The sequence below is a fragment of the Furipterus horrens genome, unplaced genomic scaffold (genome assembly GCF_987537825.1).
Source record: "Furipterus horrens unplaced genomic scaffold, mFurHor1.1.pri manual_scaffold_11, whole genome shotgun sequence".
Taxonomy (NCBI): domain Eukaryota; kingdom Metazoa; phylum Chordata; class Mammalia; order Chiroptera; family Furipteridae; genus Furipterus; species Furipterus horrens.
The window spans coordinates 64,251,840-64,273,751 of record NW_028327181.1 but is presented as its reverse complement, the minus strand read 5'-3'; the positions used below and the strand labels follow the sequence as shown (position 1 = coordinate 64,273,751).

At 41.3% G+C, this 21,912-nt stretch overlaps 2 long non-coding RNA genes across 2 annotated transcripts; one reads left to right on the top strand and one right to left on the bottom strand.

Annotated features, from left to right (window-relative positions):
- The first annotated feature begins 30 nt into the window (after nt 1-30).
- LOC149998029 (uncharacterized) lies at nt 31-16,767 on the top strand. The gene is made up of 3 exons (XR_016507251.1): nt 31-837; nt 2,491-2,544; nt 16,703-16,767. It is a non-coding gene; the product is annotated as an uncharacterized LOC149998029 (long non-coding RNA).
- On the bottom strand, nt 11,792-14,078 carry LOC149998030 (uncharacterized). The gene is made up of 3 exons (XR_016507249.1): nt 14,036-14,078; nt 11,994-12,048; nt 11,792-11,912 (listed from the first exon to the last, which is right to left on the bottom strand). It is a non-coding gene; the product is annotated as an uncharacterized LOC149998030 (long non-coding RNA).
- Nucleotides 16,768-21,912: the final 5,145 nt, after the last annotated feature.

The following is a 21,912-nucleotide window of genomic DNA, read 5'->3' as shown; positions in this document are numbered from 1 at the left end:
CTTTCAGAGAAAAAACGACTAGCTAGGAAACCTTTGCACCACGGTTTTGCAAAGGGAGGATCATAAACCATCTGCCAAAATCACCTAGAACGGTTGTTAAAAACGCGGATTTGGTGGGGCCCAAGCCTCTAGAATCATGGAGACCGAGTCCTAGGGATGTGGCTCTGGAGTTTGCGTTTCGCACTGGCATTCCTGGGAGCTGCGGTCTCTGGCCGGCAAGTTTGAGAGCGGTGAGGCTCCGCCCCTATCCTGGCCACGCTCTCCGCTCCCTGCTCCCTGCGTTTTCCGGAGTGGAGGGTACGCAACTGCAGAAGCGAACCGCCAAATCTCGTGTGCGCCCCCGCACCGCAGGAACTAGGTGCAGCCTCTCCGTGGTGCTCCCCTAACACTGCGTCCTGCGCTTCCAGCTGCCCTGGTTACCGTTGGTGTTTGTGAATTCCCTGCAGCGCATTCTTAGCTGGGGACCAGCGCGTCTGGGCTTCTGCAGCATTTCCGTAGGGCGCGCCCCCCAGTCTGCGTCACTTGGGCCAAGGCTGCCTCCTGGTACCCAGCGGGCGGTTGAACCCGGAGGAAGGAGCTGCGGCCAACACTTGCCCTCCCACTGCGTCCTAGGGCGGGCACGCGGATAAAAATGGCGAAGTGGGGGTAGCTGGTGGAGAAGCGATGGGGAGCGCAGGTGGGGCGGTCGTTGGAACCTCCTGACGTGGACACCGGGTTGTTCTCCGCGGCAATTTGAAGTGGCGACCTCGGGCTGGCACTTACTAGGTCTGACCGCGGACTCCGTGGGTCACCAAGCCCCGGCAAGAGTCAGAGGCAATGGATGAACAGAGCGTGGAGGTGAGGGGCTTTGAGAAGGTTGGTGATTAGTCTGCCCCTGTCACTCGGGGAGGGCTTTTTAGTCAGGGCGCCTGGTCCTAGTTCTCTGGCCCGGCACCCTACTCTGCTGCTCTGGCTGTGGTGAGGGCTGGCCAGGTGCGAAGGACGTGGTGCTTGTTCCGCAGCCCTCTGGTGTCTGTGCTCGGAACGTTCCCGCAGTCAGGTGGTCTCTGCACGGGTGCGCAGTCCCCGCAGGGTTTCTGCAAACTACATCCTCCTCACAGCAAAACTGCAAATTCATTAGGTGGACGTGCCCTTCCACTCGCAACCAGTTCTTGCGAGTTCCTGCGCGACCCAAATCTCCCTCCAAATGGATAATCATTCCTCCCAGCGGTGCATTTTGTAGACTTTTGTCCTTCCTGTGAATGAAGGTATACTCTTACTGTCTCAATTTGGCTGTTGTGTGCCAGAACAGCTCTATTCTTTTTATATGACATTTGTAAGCTGTGATTTAAAATGTTGTGTGTATTTACGTAAAGGCTAGGAACATTTTTTTAAAAGGATTGGTTATTGGCCATAATTGTATAATGTCTAATTTTGAACCTTCCAAATACTAAATAAATTTTTGCTTCTTAGTAAGGGCAACGATGTCACTGGGCACCCCACTTGAAACTAGTTGTCCACGCCTCCCTGCCCCCCCAGCATCTGCACCTCACAGATTCTTTCTGGTCCAGCAGAGTCATGATTAGACTCCAGTAATTTTCTTCTTAATACTTTGTGTGAAGATATTATAAAGGTTTGATAACTTTACCTTGGTTTTAGGAGAGTTCCATTCTTCTAGAATGGAGTAAAAATAAATGTGAGTACCGCAATAATAAACTTAAAATATGTAATAACTTACATTTAATTATATCTTTTCTTGTTAGTTACTTCCTAAATTGGTTCACATGAGACTTCTTGCAAAGATAAGAAGTTTCTTCTATTTACGTGATCTTTTTTTCTTCCCTAAACATTGGTTGTGCTGCCACCAAAAATCTCAGCAGGGACAGAATCTCAGGCTCAGGTAAATTAGTTACTTGGTTACAGCATCAGGGCAGAAATTCGGATTTCTGGATTCTGAATTCGTTTGTTTCTTGACCAGAGTACACTGCTATTAGAACATACATCTTCTAAAAACTTTTACAATATTATAAAAATAATTCGTTCCCCTTGGGGAAATTGCAGAAAAGTAAAAAGTCCATTTGTTCCTTTTTTTCTTACTGTTAAACATAGGCTCCCCCTCCTCCCATATCGTTTCCTGAAATATTTGCAGTGACTGTAAATTAACTGTGACAGTTTAATTAATATTTGGACGCTTGGGTTAGTCAGATTCTTGCCATTCTAATTAATGCTTCCATGAAAATATTTGTGCATAAGTCTGTCTGTTTGCATGTCATAGCCTTTCCTTAAAATAGAACCATTGTGAAGCTTAGATGTACTCAGGTACCCTGGACCTTGGACTGACCAAGTCCTGATATGGAATAAAGTTAAAAGTAAAATTTTATCAAGTGAATTATTTTAAGCATGCTTTTTCCTCTTGATTCAGTAACCTAATCTGGTGGACTTTACATCTTTTATTACTTTCAGAGCATTGCTGAGGTTTTCCGACGTTTCATTTGTATGGAGAAATTGCAGGATGCCCGCCTGTGTCCTCGTTGTTCCAAGCTTTGTTGTTTCAGCTGTATCGGGGTAAGTTTTTTTTTTTTTTTTTTTTACATGCATTTAGTTTACGTAAGATATTGTAAAAATTAATCGTTTTCTGTATTTTTTTAACATTTTAAAAATTGTGTTTCTATTACAGTTGTTTCATTCTTTCCCCCTGTATTTTTTCTTATTTTAAATTTTGTGTCCTCTTAAAAAATGTCTATATGAATGTTCTTTAATAGGAAGACCATCAATGTATATTGCTTAGTACTGCAGGGATGAATAATCATCAAGTGATAGCTGCCATGAAATGTCTGGAAACCAAAGCTCCATGTAATTTTCATATATTTGTATTATTAAATCACTGCACATTTAACCAGTATTAAACCAATGGACTTTGTGTTTATATTGAAGAATGTGTACTGTCATAGAGAGGCACTAACAAAATACTGAGAGACCCAGAGGAGGGAAAGTTCAAACTTGTTTGGTGGGTAAGACTAAAAAAAAAAAAAAAAAAAAAGTAAAGAATAAAATCATATCATCTTATAGTTATAAGAGACCTTAGTGATGACTATAATCCAGTGACTTTAATAATTGAATGTAGATAAACTCCTCAAACAAATTTACAAGGAGGCTTACCAGGTAGGAACTTGTTTCGGTTGTGTATGGGGATTCAATAACACATTTGCAGACCACAGTTGAAAACTGCCCTGCCCACATTACTCTTAGTAGATTATTTTCTTTCTTGAAAAAAACCAAAGCATCTCACATGCTCTTCACCTCAGAATTTCTCTGTGGTTTCTTATTTCTGTCTAAGGAAGATAAATATCCCTTTGTGAAGAGTAATATCTCTAATATATAAATCATTTGCTTCCAGTCACAGCTAGCAAATGGTGGAGCTGGAGTTGAACCCAAGAAGTCTGGCTTGAGAGCCTGTGTTCTTTGCCACTATACCATGTGCAGAAGACCTAGGTTATATACCATGCTAGTTCTCCCACACATAAACTGAGACTCAATCTTTCTTAGCCTTGTTTCCTCAGCTATAGGAGGTGGATAACAAGATCTTCACAGGGTGGTTGTGGCATTAGATGAGATAAGCTAAAACTAATTTAGAAACTGTAAAATACTATTTTCTTGTAAAGTGTTACATTGTTGTTAAAATAGCAACTAATGCACATACATCTTCGTTTTAAAAATTTTTATTGATTTCAGAGAAAGAATTTTCGATTTGTTGTTCTTCTTACTTATTCCTGTCTCCTTTCCTCCTTTCCTCCTTTCTTTCCTCACCAGAGGACATTTTTTCATTGCTTTGAGAAAGAGGAAGGCAGAGAGAGAGAGAAACATCGATTGCTTCCCTCTTGTAGGCTCCCCACCCGGGGATTGAACTTGCGACCTAGGTATGTAACCCATCCCATTGTATGGGATGACGATCCAACCAACTGAGCCACAGCAGCCAGGGCCATTGGTTGTTTTCTTGGATGTTCTCTGACTGCAGACTCAACTGCAACCTTGGTGTACCTGAACAGTACTGCAACGAACTGTGCTACCTGGCCAGGGCCTCGTTGGTTGATACTTGTATGTGACATGACTGGGAATCGAACCCCCAACCTTGCTGTATCTGGATGACGCTGTAACCAACTGAGCTACCTTGCCAGGAATTTGTTTATGTTGATAAATGGTGAAACTGAAACTAGATAAATCAAGTCATTGGCCTCTCCTACTGTAGTTAATTAAGTGATAGAATCTGGATATGGACTCAGTCCTTGTGATGAAGGCGCAGTAGACATACGACCTCTGGTTATTACCTTATAACTCAGTGATTCTTTATTTCTTCATTGTTACCTCTTCCTGTTCCTTATAGGCATATATTTTCTTTTTTTTAAGATTTTATTTATTTTACTTTTTAGAGAGAAGGGAAGGGAGGGAGAAAGGGAGAGAAATATCTGTGCGACAGAATCGATTGGCCGCCTCTCACAGGCCCCCAAGTGGGGACTTCTCTGGCAACCCAGGCATGTGCCCTGACTGGGAATTAAACAGGTGACCTTTTATTTGCAGTCCAGCGCTCAACCCCCTGAGCACTCCTGCCAGGGCGAGGCATATATTTCTTAAATATTGCTGCTGGCATGCTGTACTCTGAGGTTTCTGGGAAAATTTTATCTACTTTAAGACACTTGATTTACTGTTGCAGGTTTAAGTTTCATTTCTGTGAGCAGGGCTCCCAAATTTATTCCTTCAGCATTGACCTATAAATGTCCTCTGATTGTCCTTCCAAGCATCTTCAACTTTCTTCCAGATCAAATTTGTCCTGTTCTTTTCTCAAATTGACTTTTTTGACTTCTTTCTTTTTATTCTATTTTGCCTGTCAACCTTGACATCTCTTACACTGATGGTTTTTAAGTCCTGTCAGTCATCTCCAAGTGTCTCTCCTGTCTGTCCTTTCTCTTCCTATCATTACCATCCTAATAGAGAAATACAGACATTATTACCTTGTGCTCAGGTTATTATAGTTATCTTCTAACTGATCTCTCTGTCTTTAATCTTTTCTTATCTCTAGTCTGTTTTGTATCCCGCTGCCATGTTGATGTTTTCCAGTGATGTCATGTTTTCCCTTCCATGCCTGTGAGATTTATTGCCTGAAGGATAAAGTCCAAGAATATTACCCTTGTGGTCAGATCATTTGGATAAAATGGTTCTAATGTTTCTTTCTAGAGCTGTCTTGATTCTTGAAGGTACTCTTCATTTGTTTATTCATCAAATATTAATTGCATGCCTACTTGAAGTTAGGCATTGACTTCCCAAGGAGTTGACTCAGTTGTTGGGATATAGACAGACAAGTGAGTAGATATATGTTAGATACCAATAAGTGCTATTAAGAAAATTGAAACTGAGTAAGGGTTTAGAGCAGGGACACTGAGGAGGGCAGAGGCAGGCTGGTGGCTGTTTTAGATAGGGTTGTGGGGGAAGGTCCCTTTGAGGAGTTGACATTTGAGCAGAGACCAGAATGAAATATGGGAGTGTTGTGAATATCTAGGGGGAGAAAATCCCAGGCAGAGAAATTAGAAGGGGCAGAGGCCTTGAGAAAGAAGTATGCTTAGTGTGTTGAGAAATAACAAAGAAGCCAGTGTAGCTGGAGCAAAATGGACAGAGGAAGAGTAGAAGAGGAGATGAGTTTCGAGATGTTGTGAAGGGCCTTGGTAAAGACCTTGGAGTTTATTTTAAGTGTGATGGCAGTCATTGAAATTTTCTGAGTGATATAATGTAAATTTTTAGAAACTGCCACTCTGGTCCCTGTGTGGAAAGTGGACTGTCAGCAGTTGGGAGAGGAAGTGAGGCAATCCTTTAGGATATGCTTTATCAGTGAAAGGTGAAGGGTGGGTTAGACTAGAATGGTAATAGTAGAGGTCATGAAAGTAGGACCGTCCTGGATGTATTTTGAAGGTAGAGCTTGCAGATGATATGTGAGGAAGTGTAAAGCATCTGGATGGTATAAACGGTATTCCATTCTGAGGTAGAAAAAACTTGGGGATGAGCAGATTTGGGTAGGCTCTAGATGTAAAAGTTTTGTTTTTAAATATATGGAGTTTATGCCCTGGCCAGGTATTCAGTCGTTTAGAGCATTGTGCCGATTTGCCAAGGATGTGAGTTTGGTCCCTGGTTAGGGCACATACAAGAAGCAACCAACAAATGTGTAAATGAGGAGAACAACAAATCGATGTCTGTCTGTCTGTCTGTCTGTCTCTCCCCCTTCTTCTCTTTCTCTAAAATCAAGAAATAGAAAAAAGTAACTTTAAATATATGAAGTTTGAAGTGTTCATTATACATCTAATGGGAGATTTTGACAGTTGGAAATATGACTCTGGAGTGTGGAAGGGGACTTTCGGAGAGATTGAATTGTTAGCATATAGATAGTATTTAAAGCCAGGGGGTTGGTTGAGCTCACCAGGTTACCTCCTTGTAGGAAGATATTTTTAGGTCCGAACTGTGGGTTGCTCACATTTAGAGGTCAGAGGAGGAGGCAGATTCAGCAAAGGATGACAAGAAGGAGCCACAGAATTCAAGTGAGAAACATGTTTGAAGAGGAGTAAGGTAGCTGTGCCATATGGTTCTGGGCTGGGAATTGACCGTTGGACCTGAGAATGTGTGGGTCATTGGTGGTGACCTTGATGTGTAGTTTTAGGGGGAACAGAAACTTGCTGCCAGAGAGCGGGAGGAGTGAGACAGCAAGTATGAAGAGCTCAGAACTTCGTAATAAGTAAAGGGGAGCAATAAGGCTGTGGTTTGAAGGGGGTGTTGAGAGTCAACATTTTCCCCCATTTTTGGAGAAGTTTTATATCTTGCTTTGACTGAACCAGTAAACAGAATAATTAATGATGCTGGAGAGACGGGGGGATAATGACAGGAGCAAAGTCCTTGAGAAGCTGAACTCTCCACCCAACCAAATTGTAATATTCATTTTGATGCCTTCCCTTCTTTCATCCCATCTCTGTTCACTTGACTATGGAAATTTAACTGTCTGTGAAAGGACAGATACTCATGCCCAGACCCGTGAATAAACATGTCCAAAGTCACCGAGTAGTTGGTGACAGACCAGGATTGGACTCCCATTCCAGTGCTCTACCCATGACTCTGGTGTGCCCAGGCACGTACACACACACACACACCCTCAAAAGGTGGGAACATTGTCTGTTTTCAGCCAGGTCTCCTTTAATTATCTAACTACACTTAGTGATTCTCTCTTATTACCAGTTTCCTTTTATTTGTGTTTATATCCCCGCCCTCTTTTTTGTCCCTGCAGTTCTCATTGTTCTTAGTTTTCGGGTTGGTTTTTTTTTTTTTGACTTCTTGATTTTCAACACAAGTAGCATTTTTATGTTTGCCTATATTTATTGACTTCCTTTTGTTTTTAATTTTGCAGCCTTTTTAAAATTAGGTATAATTGACAATAAATTGCACATGTTTAAAGTATATGGTCTGATAAGTTTTGACAAATGTATATACCTGAGAAACCATCACTACAGTTGAGATTGCATTCCTCCAAAGTTTCTTCGTGCCTTTTGGTAATGCCTCCTCCTGCTTGTCTTGTTCCCAGGGAACCTCTAACTGCTTTCTGCCACTATAGATGAGTTTGGATTTTCTGGAATTTTATACAAATGGAATCTTAGAATGTGTACTCTTACATATCCTTTTTGTTTGTCTTATACTCAGCAAAATTATTTTGATATTTATCTGCATCATGTGTGTCCAACAGTATTCCTTTTTATTGGTCCGTAGTAGCATTGTGCTGTGTGCATATGCCATAATCTGTTTATCCATTCACCTGTTTTTGTTTTATATGAGGTATAATTGACATATAAAACATCACATTGGTTTCAGATGTACAACACATTTTTAGATTTGGTATATGTATATGTTGCAAGATGACTATACTAAATCTAGGTAACATCTGTCAGCATATATAGTCAATTTTTTTTTCTTGTGATGAGGACCTTTGAGATCTGTTCTCTTAGCAATTTACAAATCTGCAGTATAATATTATTAACTATAGTTACCATACTTTACACACCCACTTGCTGATGGATACATGGGTTGCTTTTAGTTTTTGGCATTTACATAGAAAACTACTATGAACATTTATATACCAGTCTTTGAATGGACTTAAGTTTGCATTTCTTTTGGGTAAATAATTAGGAGTGGAATGTCTAGATCTTATGGTAGATGTATGTTTAACTGTTTAACAAATTGTCAGACTGTCTTCTAAAATAGTTGTATCATTTTACATTCTCACCAGCAGTTTATAATAGTTCCAGTTCTTCCACATTAATTCCAACACTTGTTTTTTTCAGTCTTGATTTTTAGCCATTCTCATAGGTATGTAGTGGTACCTCAACTTTCCCCCTAAGATCAGGAAAAAGATAAGGATGTCTACTTTTATTACTTCTATCTATTACCTTCTCTCCCAACCCCTGGTACCTACTATTTTTCCTGTCTCTATGAATTGGACTAGTAAGTACCTCATAGAAATCCAATCATGTAATATTTGTTCCTTTGCATTTATTTGTGGACTCTCTATTGCTTTCTATTTCTGTCCTTATCTGAGCACCAAACTGATGATTACTGTAGCTTTGCTGTAAATTGAAATCAGGAAATTCAACGTAGTTTTGGCTATTTGGGGTCCATTGAGATTCTGTTTGAATTTCAGAATAGGTTTTTTTACTTCTGTAAAAAGCACCATTGGGATTTTGATAGGAATTGCATTGATTCTGTAGATTGCTTTGGGTAGTATTGTCATCGTAACAATATTAATTTTTAAATCCATGAATATGGGGTGTCTTTTCATTTATTTAGGACTTCTTTAATTTCTTAATTTTCTTTCAGCAGTATTTTGTAATTTTCCACCTATAAATATTTCAGTCTTGGCTAAATTTATTCCCATGTGTTTTCCTCTTTTTGATGCTATTGTAAATGTATTGTTTACTTAATTTCCTCTTTGTAGTCTTCTTTGCTAGTGTGTGGAAATGCAAGTGTTTTTTATTCGTTGATTTCTATATCCTGCAACTTTGGTGAATTTATTAGTTTTAACAGTTTCTTGTGAAATAGGGTTGTCTACATAGAAGATCATGTCATCACAAACAAATGATTTTTACTTCTTTTCTATTTTGTATACTTTTATTTACTTGCTTAATTGCTCTGGCTGAAATTTTAGTATTATATTGATTAGAAGTGTTGAAAGCAGGTATCCTTGTCTTTTCCCTAGTCTTAGGGAAAAGTTTTCAGTCTGTAACCATTGAATATGATGTTTACTGTGGGTTTTTAAAATAAGGGCTTATTAAGTTGAGAACGTTTCCTTCTATTTTTCTTGAGTGTTTTTTTATCATGAAAGGATACTGGATTTAGTCATGTGTCTTTTCTGTATCAATTGAGATGCTCAGATGTCTTTTTCCCTTCATTTTATTATGTGCTATGTTCCACTGAATGATTTTTGTATGTTGAACTGTCAGTGAATTCCAGGAATAAATTCCACTTGGTCATGGTGTATAATCAAGGAGACTTGAGCTAAGTCACTTGTCTGGTGTCGTGTGGTTAGGATTCAGACTGAGGTCTGAATACTATCTGAAGCTTGTGATTCTTCCATTTGATGGAGAGAAATTAATTATTTAGTCAAATGTGGAGGAAATGCCATAAGGATTATTTTTTTAATATTGTGCATTAATATTGTTCAGTGGTTCTTACCTTTGGTTTTGGTTTGGGAGAAACATTGTTTTTCCCAAAGTATTAAAATTGCCATATTTATTTTTTGATTAAGTGAGATTCTAGAATACAAGGTAAAAATGCCACATATATACAGAGAAGGGAAAGGTCACCAGCTTGGGATAGGCAGGGAAGTTTTATGGCTATAACCAATGGACATTCCCAAGTGACAACATATGGAGGGAAGAAAGGACTGTCTAAGCAGGTACACAGACTTGATGCTGAAAGTTGGATACAAGGTCTGTCCAGAAGGTATCCAGCCATGTAATATGAAAAATAGAGACATTCATTGAGGAAGATGCAAGATACAAATAACATTGTACATAAGACAAGCCTAGGTGTCCTTCAAAGTAGACACCTGGGGACCTCACACAGTTCTCCCAGTTACCACCAGCTGCCCCATCGTATTTTCCTGAATATCATCTACAGTCTGAAATCTCTTCCCTTTCAAAGGTGATTTTAGCTTTGGGAAAAGCCGGGAGTTGCTGCCAGTCACCAGTCACCCTTAGCTGTGGCCTTCTGAAGCATCCAGAGAGTTTCCAGGAGGAATGTTCAAGCTTAATGCAATATTTGATGCAGATTTGTTGCTCTACTTGCTCAGTCATTGTGAAAGTGACGGCCGTTCAACAGTAGGTGTGCTCACTCAGTGGCTTCTACCACCCCCACTGACTAGTGCAGTGAGGTCACCATTGTTCATGCATGTGCATTCCAGTTCACGCATATGTATTCCAGTCCACTCTCCTTGGCTGTCAGGTTACACTGATGTCACGCAAACCATTCTCTTATATTAACAGTGGCTGATAGGTCTGGTCTACAGCTAGGGGTGCTCTCCAGGTGCTTCTCGCCTCCCCTTAAATACAGGTGTCTATGCTTACCACCGTCCCACCATCATCGCTGTTGCTGCCACCACCAGCACAGTTTGACCTCTCCACCCCAGCTTCACACCTCCTACCCTTCTGGATGAGCACCACTTCTTTATAACTTCCTACGTTGGACTTCCATTTATTTTCTGGAACTTCTGGTTATTTCTGGTTTTGTGGTAGTTGTATTCCTTCTTAGTTGTGGAGAGAGATGGAGCGTGTCACTCTAGGCCTCCATCTTGGCTGGAAGTCTCCTGTGTGTGTTTGCCTGTGTGTTAGGTTACATTGTAAGGGGCCGAGCCTTAGGGATTCCTCAATTTTTTATGTTAGCTTGCTATTGTATACTCAACCTTTGACTGAAAGATGAATATAAGCTTTTATTAATTTAGCTGACATTACTAAATTACTTATTTTCTTAATGACTTCTATCTAATTAGAGTCTTAATCTGAAATGACTTTCTTCCCTTAACTGTGAACTTTCTACTAGCTTGTAAGGATGGAGAACCCGTTACACCAAGACAGGGCACAGGTTTGTGCAAGTTTAAGATCTCAGGGGAGAAGACAGGCCTCACCGTAAAGGCATGCTCAGGGATCCAAATATTCTGACAGCCCTAAGACCTGATGATGGGGGGCCACAATGGGGGTCAAGTATGTTGTACATAACTGGCGCTTGGTGAGCCAGGGGCCAGAGCACCAGGATAAATTGTTATTTGACTTAATAACCCACACCCCTGGATGATGATGTATCTTCCAGTTCTCGGGGACAGACTATATTGGGGAACATGGGGGAGAGGAGTCCCTTTTCACCCTTGTTTGACCACACTGCTGCTTGAGGAAGTGCTGGCTACCCCGGGAGTCCTGCTTCAGCCTTGCTTTTCTTGCTTATGGCTCGTGCTATTTGTGTGTATATATATTTACCTATTTACATTTTAATTCTTTCCCTCATGGCTAGAGGTGGTTACAAACGTACACATTTCAGTAGAGAAAAACAATTTATTAGTAACCTGGTTCACTCAGCAGGAGGATCAGGTGTCACTTTCTGTTACTACTGATTCCAGGGTGTCATAGGAGACTCCCTCCTTTCTTCTGGGGAGAGAAAAAGAAGGTCAAAGCTTTTACTCTTGAAAGGAACAATGAAACTATTCATTATTTCCCCCTTTTAGACAGGAATTCTAAATAACTCCCAGTTATTTACATGTCTGAAGGCTCCTCCTCATCAGAGGAACCCATGTTTTGCAGATGCTGTGCCTCTTCTTTTTTCAAAGGGCCATGTGCACCCCGCCGCCAGCTCCAGAAACCGCCCTCCTAGAAAACAGAGAGGGAAACATGAATCCTGCCTGTCCCCCACTTTTTCCCACCACAGTGCTTGATCCTCCTGAAATTTACCTCCATCTGGCTTTCCACCGGTCGGTCCTTATTCAGGAGTCGCGAGAGAAAGCCCCTTGGAGGAAAACGCATACCAACAATTAGTGATTTGTCCCTCGCCTTATTAGGATTAAATGGGTAACTGGGTCCATACTCAGAGGCAAAGTCACTGTAGACCTGGGACCTTGGAAATGATTCTTTGCACACTGGGCTTCCAGGGGTTCTCTGTGTCTGTTTAAAATGTCCCTGCCATGTCTCTGGGGTGACCTCTCTGGGTGGTCTGGCATGGAGTACAGGTGGGATTTTCAGCCTGAAGCACTTTCCTGGCCCTTGGCCAAGCGCCCTGAAGTGCATTGGGGAAAAACTGCACAGCCACACTGGGCAGAAGCAGTTTGCTCTCTCCAGAAGCATTTCACATCTGTCCCATTTAGACTTAGTCCCACATACACCCTTTGCTGGGGGTGGGGGTGAGGGTAAGAAGGTGCTTTTAACTTTCTAGCTGCTTTATCCTATAAGTTAAATCACACAACTAAATGCCTGAGTCCAAATAGCAGTTAGCTAAGTTAGCTAGCTTGCTGACTTCCGTACTGCAGGCTGTCACCGCTGAGTGAGTTGTGAAATCAGTTTACAAGTCACAACCAGCACTAGACTACAAAGTATTCTTTTTGACTGAAACAGAATAGAAAAAAATCAGAGTGCATAATGAGTCTGTTTTAGAAACGACTTATGTCTGTGTGGTACGTGTGTACTGAGTTCTGACATAAAGTGTAGCTCACAGTCCAAGCACGGGGTAATCAATGGAGAGACCCCCAGCTGGAAAGGCACCATCTTCTTTCTGACACTAGCAATGTGGCCATGGAGCAAGATATTTCCCTTCCTCCTCTCTGTTTCCTTATTATTAAAAAAAAAAAAAAGAAAAGACAAACTACTGCGTAAGGTCTTGCCCAGTTAAAACTCTATGAAGTTGGGATAAAGGGAATAGAGAGAGTAGGGGCCTGAAAACCAGGAGGAGGGGAAGGGAAATTTTCCTGCCACCTTACAGGAAGGACTCATATAGTCTACATTCCGTCAGCCTTGAAGGAGACCAGAGCCTTTACCCTAAGGCCACGTGGCTTTCCCTGTCCCTTCCCCAGAGCTCCACCACCAGCAGGAACAAGTACAACCAAGACCTCCCCCTTTGCTCCCTGTTTCCTTAAAGGACCAGTGGCAGCAGATGCACCTGTGCTAGTCACACTCTCTATCAGCTTTGGCTACGGAGCTCATTTTGCAAAGTCCAGGCAAAGCATCAGAGTTAACAAGTGTTCTTTCCAAACTTAGCGGTTTCCTCACTGTAAAATGAGACTGAGGTAGAGTTCTAAGTTCTCCTCTAGTTCTTTCTTTTCTTTTTCTTTTTTTTAACTTTTCTAAGCATTTATTTTATGATAAATTTACTTTCAAGTTTTTCTTGCTTCAGTTCCTTATGGGACTTTTCTTTTCTTTTCTATGCATCTTCTTCTTCTGGTTCAGGACCAATCTGCTCTTTTTCAGGGAGGAGCATCTCAGTGCGGCAGGCCTGAGAGCCCTTGTGGGCGTTAATCCACCATGAGCGCCGTAAACTCTGCGCTGCATCTTGGGAGCTTTGCTCACCTGGATGTGCTCAATGCCCAGAGAGTCTGCACCCCAACCCTTAAGTTCAGCACTGCTCTCTGCAGTTTTAAGCATGTGCAGCAAAAACGCAGCACTCTTTTGGGGGCACCAACCTGCACCCAGCCCCAGTCTTTGGCCTGGGCACTCCTACCAACTCCACCATTGTAAGGACAGAATGGCACACATTGCTTCTGCAAAGTGACATCCTTTAGCTGCTTGGTGGCTTTTCAGATATGCATACCCTTTTGGCCTGGCTGTTTCCCAAGTGTTCTCAAAGTGAACATGAATATTTAAAACTCTTGATTTGCATGATTTTGTGGGGTTTTCTGGGTCAAATGAGTAGCGCACCATTTTCAGAGGTCACTTCAGGCCACCTCCAGGAAGAAGCTCCTCTAGTTGTAAAATCCTACTTTAAAAACTGTCAGACTAATATTTACCTTGGCTTTCCTCCATTATTGCCCACAGGTGTTCTTGCGGCACGGAACTGTTTTAGGAAGAAAGCGACATCACAATTATTCATCACAATGACCACTATCTCTAAATCTTTATTTGTTCCCTTCTAGGTAAGGTGATAACTTTCTTGAGGACAGGAATTTGTTGAATACCCTTTGACTCTTCTTCCATACTCCCTAAGTTAGGATCTTGCAGGGAGCTGGCAATGTGTTTCATTGGCTGCTTTGGATAACGTTCAGCAGTTAGTCCCTAATAAAAGCTCTTAGAAGTAGAAAAAGAAAATAAAAGTATCTACCGGAAACAACGCAGCAGCTTTGTTTTAAGTTCAAGAACAAGAGTAGGATGCCTGTTATTACTGTTACTATTCATCATTGTTGAGGAGGTCCTAATCAATTTAATAAGAAAAGTGAAGTATTGGAAAGAGACAAAACGCATGTGCATAGGAGATGATGCCAAACCTAAAAGTGCAAGAGCATCGACTAGAATTTTAATGTCAAGTAAAATGACAATTCAGTAAGTGAATCCAAAATCAAATGATTAATACGCAAACCTCAAGAGTTTTCCCACGTACCACAAAAGACTAATTAAAAAATGAAAGATCCCACTTGCAATATCAATAAAAATGCATCAAGTACCTAGAAACAGACTTAACAAAAAATGCGTAAGACCTACGTGATCAAAACATTAAAACTCTTCTGAAGGACATTAGGAAGAATACACGACGTGAAGATACCATGTTCTTAGGTGTTGTGAAGATGTCAGTTCCCTTCAAATGAACCTACCGATGTAATGCAATCTATTCAAATTCCAAGAGAGTTTTTAAACAAAACCTGGCCAGCTGGTATTTGGTAGAGAAAATATGCAGGAATAGCCTACAAAATGTATGAAGAAGAAGATAAAAAAGCAGCAGCTTATATGTTATAAAGAAATTGGAATTACATGGTGATACTGTCACTGGTACAAAAAAAGATAACTAGATCAACAGACTAGAGTCCAAAGAGAGCTTTTTAGATCAGGAAAGAAAGAATGAGTCATTCAATAAAAGATTTTAAAACAATTAAATCTTCACGTAGGGGGAAAACAGTCAACCACACTAAAAACAAAACCAATACTAGACAGATTTCTTTTTTAAATTATGAATAAAAGAAATATTATAAAAAGGACTAAAAGAAAATATCAGAGACCACTTTCATGCCATGAGGTAACAAAGGCCTCGCTAACAAAACCCATACCCCATAAGCCAGGAGATGATCGGCAGAGAGGGTGACAGATGATCAATACACATCCTGCTCCGCACAGCCCTTGCCCTCTTCTCCCCTTGTTTGTTTGTTTTCTCCCTGTTGATTTATGGAAGTCCTTTGATATTAAATATCTTCATACTTTCAGTGGTTTTCATTGAATTTCAAAATTTCAAATATTTCTCAGTGTTGTTGTCTTTAAGGAGACAGAAGAGTCAGGCAAACCATCCTCAAAAAGCTTATCATCTAACTGGGGAGAGGAAATAATGAAACCACATAAATAAACACAAATGCGAGATTAAACTCCATAGAAATTAAATGCATTATAGGAGTTTATAGAAAATCCAAAAAAGCAAAGGCCATGTGCCCACTAGAGAGGGAGAGGGTATTGTCTGGGCACTGGCCAATGACTTCTTCCCAGAGGCCTTGGCAAGCTGCCCACATGCTAGTCCCCAGCTCCTAGGCTCAGAAGTCAGACTCTTCACCAAGAGAGGGCTCACTTCTTCCGATCGGGGTAGTCTCACCTTGTCAATACTGCAGTGCTAATAAAAAATCAGAAGGCCAAGATTACGGCCTGAGAGTGAGAATTACATCTGTTCCACAGACAACACCTGTGTCTACACGATCAGGGAAATACACTCTGTGGAGCTAGGCCACATGGCACACAGAAGCACAGTCAGAAGGCTACTTGGTGAGAACAGAATTAGAACAATAGGAATCAGCTGAATCCCGTGTTTAAAGGAAAAGACTGTATTAGCTGGATCCATGCATCTCCCCAGCAGGCACAGCCTGGGTAGTGGGCTGGACTCTCCACGTCTGCTGCCTGAGGTGCCATCTCTACTCTTAGGCACTGCTAGGATGGGCAATGCCCATGTCAGACTCTCCCTCACCTGTTCTCTGCTTTTACTGCTGACCAACCCTCCTGCAAATAGACATGTTTTCTTTAGCAGTTACACATCCAGCCAGGTATTTCTCAAGTCTGGTAGACCAGGAGGCCATTTGGTCCATACACATCTCTGCTCTGCTCCATGATGTGTTGACCTTGGTATTTCTCTCTTAGGGAGCTGCCTTTTAAAAACTTACTTACCATATTTTTAAGTTCTCGTGGGAGGGGAATGCCTCACTACTGCCCGCGCCCTGAAAGGATGATAAATCTCACAGAAGAAGGAGGACTAGCAGGGCTGAAATAGGAATTTGAGCTGACTTTTGAGAGATTCACAGGACTTGCAGCACAGGCAGAGCAAAGTAAGGGAGTTTTAGATGAGCAAAGGCACGAACAAAAGTAGAAATGGGCATGGTGTGGCTAGGTTATGGTGGGGGGCTGCCATGACCATTGAAAATGTAAACAAGGTATTAGGTTGGATTAGTAGGGTAGTCAAGATTGTCAGCTAATTAGATCACTTTTAATATTAGCTCCTGCCTGTTGGGAAAACAAGCCATTGTGTAATTGAAGAAAAGGCACACAGGCAAGCTCCAGGAAGAGGTGAGTATAAATACGACAGGCTTTAGAGAGGCCTGATGCAGGATTTAGTTTGCAATGTTTTAACTGAACCTATTTACGCCATGCTTTTTACACACTGGAGAAGAAATCCGCTAAGTAAATCTAGTCAATTGACAAGATCACACTTTTGTCTTTTAGCCATGTCCTTTTGACCAGGGTGACATAACTTTATGAGGGTGGAGAGTCTAAATCTCTCCTCATTTCAGCCAACAAGAAATCAATGGTAGAAAGAGAGTAATTGGTAATACATCAAATCAACATCATCCATTTTGAGTTGAAGAAATTTTGCTGTCATGTCAACTCTGGCCTATTGTAAGTTCTCAAAATAGTACAGTGGCTTGTTATCTTGATTTCAGTTCCACAGAATCTCTGGGAGTGGGCTTCCTTTAAAAATCTTTGGAATATAATGTGTAATAAAATAATAAAGCATATCAGCATTCATGACTAAAGAAAAATATCAGGGAGGAGTAGGTGGGAAAGTGGCTTTGATTTTCAGTTTGTGGGTTCTGACTCTATTCTAAAGACAGAATGTATTCTGGGAAGCTGAATGAACCGTTGTCTTACCATAATGAGACAGAAGATTGCAGTTAAACCTGTCGCCACTACAATAACAGGAGAGGCTAATAGGAGTATCTCCTTATAGCCATATCTTGGCACATTTCTGATGACCTTAAAAGAGAAAAACAAGCAATAATTTTAAGAAACAAACCAAAGAGATGGAAAAGATAAAAGTTAACTATTCTTAAGCCTGTGCTAAAGAATAGCTAACTATTCTTAACTACTACTCTAAAATCCCACTCTTTCAGGTGAATGGCTTATGAGGAGAGACCCAAAAACCCACAGAATATATTTATAAAATATTGTGTGTTTATCCTTACATGCTTAAACTTCAGTCCCCTTTACAGTACTCTCTATTTGATGCAATACACCTATTGAGACGTTTTTTTCCACTGCTCAAAACAGTTTTTGAACTTGTCAATTTTGATGCCATTTAGTGCTTCTGCTGTTTCTTTGTTTCACTGATTCCACATTGGCAAAACAAATCCCCTTGAGGAATTTTTCATCCAGGGAAACACAAAAAGTCACTCAGGGCAAGACTGGGTGAATAGGGAGGGTGGGGTGTGGGGGTCATGCGGTTTTTGTCCAGAACAGCTGAACACTCAGCAAGGTGTGCGCAGGCGCACTTGTAAATTACCCATCAAATATGTTGAAAGAGTCTTCCAAAAAAAATTCACTGATGCCTAACACACCCTCTCACAACAAAACCAGCTGGTACATTCTTACAGATGGGTTCCTAGAATACTCCCCTAGTGGAGGAAACCTGTACTACAAGGGGCCCGCCCTCCAGAAGACAATTCTGGGTTTTGGGGGGTTCCCTCTCATATAGGTTCTTAAAGAGCATACCGTATCTAATGTGTTATGCAATCTTAGTATTAGCATTTTCTTGTGCAATTTATCTTGTGTGTTAGGTCCTCTTGGTGTCTACCCCAGGAACAGTGGCACCACTGTCTAAATGAGCAAAGTAGAAGATCACTGTCTTGGGCTTTGGCCAAAGTCACATGGCTAAGACAAGAGGCAGTCTGGGTGCCTCTGGTCTTCCTACCTCAGTGCTTTCATGGCACGTCCTAACTGACTGGCTGTCCAGGCCTTGTGCCTCAGGAGCTGCCCTTACCTCATGTGGCTCCTCCTCTTCCTCTTCACCCTGGGCTCCTGTCTTTTCATTTGCCCATTTGTTCATGTCCTCTGGCTTGGAGACCTCTTCTTCTTCTGGCTCAGTGAGCAAGTCTGTTAATAAATCTGTTCCAAAAAATAGTTTCCTCCATTTATTTTTGTAACTTGAATTGTAAAATTTAGGTTTAAGAAGGGTCCCTCTATTGTTTTTCAAACGACTCAGGGGCATACCTCCATCTTGTACATTTTAAAAAGGAAGTTTAATGAATGGTAATAACATTGATTCTATACCTGCTTTTTAATCTCCGAGAAATAAGGCAGTCTGTACTGTAGTGCACTAATGACATCACTGTTATCATTAAAGTCTAGCTGCTTACCCAGAATGGCTGACAATTTCTTCTTTTTTTGGCCTAAGGAGACCTCCTCTGGCTGAATTGTCAGCTCACTGCCCGCATTCTTATGTTCTCGCAACGCGCTCATGAAGGAGCCTTTCGGATTTTTTAAATGTGGTTCATCTGTCAAAAAAGAAGAGACCATTTTTGATCATGAAGGACTCATGGGACAGCTTTTTGTCAGTCCAAAGCCCTACATGCCAGTCAAATAAGTTGGGAATCAGCAAATATCGGAATGTTGTTGAGAGAGGAGAAAAATAAACCCCAACTTAAACCTGATTGACAACACAACAAAAGGAGAAAAGCTATGTTTTTAAAGGGCGTTATTGACTCAGAACATTCCACAGCGTGAAATAGAGTAACTATATTTAGGGTTAGTCCCTTAATCCCCGGGGGCCAGTTGCCAGGTACTGAAGAAAAACCAAGGCTGGAAGACCCCACTCAGTTACACTCTCTGCAGATCTACTGCGATTCCTCACGTTCATGGTTCCCACCCTGTCCTGCTCAGATGCAGAGGGAGCATGAGGCTTCCTCTCTCCGCCTCTTCGTGTGCTCGTGTTCTTGCTTCCATCACAGGTGAGCGTGATTAAAACCCACGGCTAACAGCTCTTCATCTGGACATGCCCTTCTCCACTTACCCACCAAAGCATTACTTCGGTCATTGCTTCTACACATCCCTGCCCCCAGAACAAAAGGCTCTATACAGAAAAAGAACTCTATGTCCACTCCTGCTCTGTACTTAAATTTAGGCAGGCATCTGGAATGTAGGTGGGTTAAGAGACTTGGCAGGTTGTGTGCCACTGTGGAATGTTCAACACATCTATGGAATAATACTTTGGGGTTCTAATATACAGAAGGGAAAAGGCAACTGTTGTCAGATGCCTACTCTCCTTTCCTTTCATGTCTTTTCTTACATTTTCAGCTTTACTTGGGGAACCATCCAAAGCTTCTGACTGCATGAAGGTCAAGTGTATCATTGTGCAACTGGGTTTCCATTCCAGAATAATGAAAGTATTGCTGTTGAAGCTGAGGGTCAGAGAAGGAGTTGAGGGTCCCAAAGTGGGGAGCTTGTGGAGCCCCAAAAGGAAAGCCAGAGATCTGAGTACTAGGTGACAGCACTTAACACTCTCTAATCTTGTTTTTACTCTCCTGTTAAAGGAGATTAAAATGCCTGCTCTGCCCACCTTTGGGGTAGAAGAGAGTAATATAATGGGCCAAAAATTTGTTTTTGAAAAATGAGCCACACTCTCTTAATATAAGTAGCACAGTGTTATTATTTATGATGTGCCCCAGATCCCTGCCAGAGACCCACATTCACACTATTTGGGCATGAAAGCACATTTTGGAAGTTATCAGATGGTGCAAATAAGCCTAATTTGTAGAAAAATACTTAAAAGCACCCAAGTGTTTGGTGGATAGAAAACCGTGAGCTTCAGAGCAAGTTCAGAGTTGGACACTCTAAGAATACAAGAGGCCTCCCACCCATTAGAAGGATTTGTCAGTAGCTTCTGATAATAAAACCAGAAATTCAGATCCCAAATAGAATTTTCATAAAATACAATCACTCGTACTCTTTTTATAAAATTGCAAAACAAACAGAATAAAAATATAGCTCTACCTGTCCAACGAGGCAAAGGACAAATGAGGCCCAATGCATCCAGAGCCAGTTTACAGGCTGTGCCACTGACCAACAGGTTCTCATTTGGACGGAAAGCGCCAACTGAGCACCGCACGCACTGTGTGCTCATTGCTGTTAATCCCCTGCCCCCTTCCTTTCTCTTTTTCCTTCATCCAACTTTTAGCAAGGAAGCGATTCTCAGAAATATAGGGAGTTAAACTCTGGATGAATGAATAAAAATAACACGGTGACCTTATTTGTTTAAAAACTTACCATCACTGGGACAACTGTAATAGAACAACAATTTTAAAAAAGAAAGAACAAAAGAAAAACAGCAACAACAACGAACCTTCGAAAGGTATTTCCAAAGGAAAACAACTTATCATCATCGATTAAAAATTAAAACAAATAAAATAAAAAAGAAAGAATTTACCATTGGGCAATTCAGACTCACCACAAGTTGTGTGTGTCAGACAGTCAGCGGGGCAGTGTAATTTCACTCTCTGGCTGACCCTCTCAATGTTCTCACTGAATTTGCAGAGGCAGCAGGCCAAATTACGGGGGAGGATCCTATAAAGGGAAAGGCAGAAAATTAAATTATTGGCAGAAAAGCTATTTGAGCAGGTAGAAGAGGTGGGCAGAGGCTACCAGAGGGCTGTGCGAAGAAGCGTTATGGGGGCTTCCCACCTGAACAGTTTGGGGGGCATCAGCTGGCCATCGATTATTCTTTTGGTAATCCTCACTGGGGAACGTGCTTATTGATTTTAGAGAGAAGGGAAGGGAGGGAGAGAGAGGGGGAGAGAAACATCTATGTGAGAGAGAAACTAACCGGGACCCTCAGCGAAACCCTAGGCTGGCTGGAAATGGAACCCGCGACCCTTCGGTTTACAGGAAACCTCTCCAACTCACTGAGCCACACCAGCCAGGGCAGCCATTTGCTCTCTTGAATATTGTCAATAAATAGAGGGGAGGACAGAAGAGTAAGAATGGCAGACTAAAGGTGATAGGCACTAGAATCAGGTGACACTCTGATCTGTAGTTATAATTCAGATGTATCTCCTTCTCCCAACCCAGAAGTCTCACTTTGGGTGGAGAGTGCACTAGGAGGGGGAAATCTTCTAAGAAGGCTCTGGATAAGTCCCTAACTTATAAATCCCTAATTGTGAGTGGTAAATGTATTAGAAGTTACTCTGGGCATAAAGAAAAACATTATGTGGTTAAATAGTAGCAGATTGCATTGGGCAAATCTGGGCAATATGAACATTCAAAAGAATAATGATAATAAGGTATAACATAATTAATTTAAAGAAGAGCCCATGAGTTCACAATAATACTCAAAAAGAAAATAGGTAAACTATTATTTATAGAATAATTCCAGCTAATAAATGTAGTAGGAATAATAAAATTAGAAAAAGAGTGTCACTTTGTAACCACCAATGTA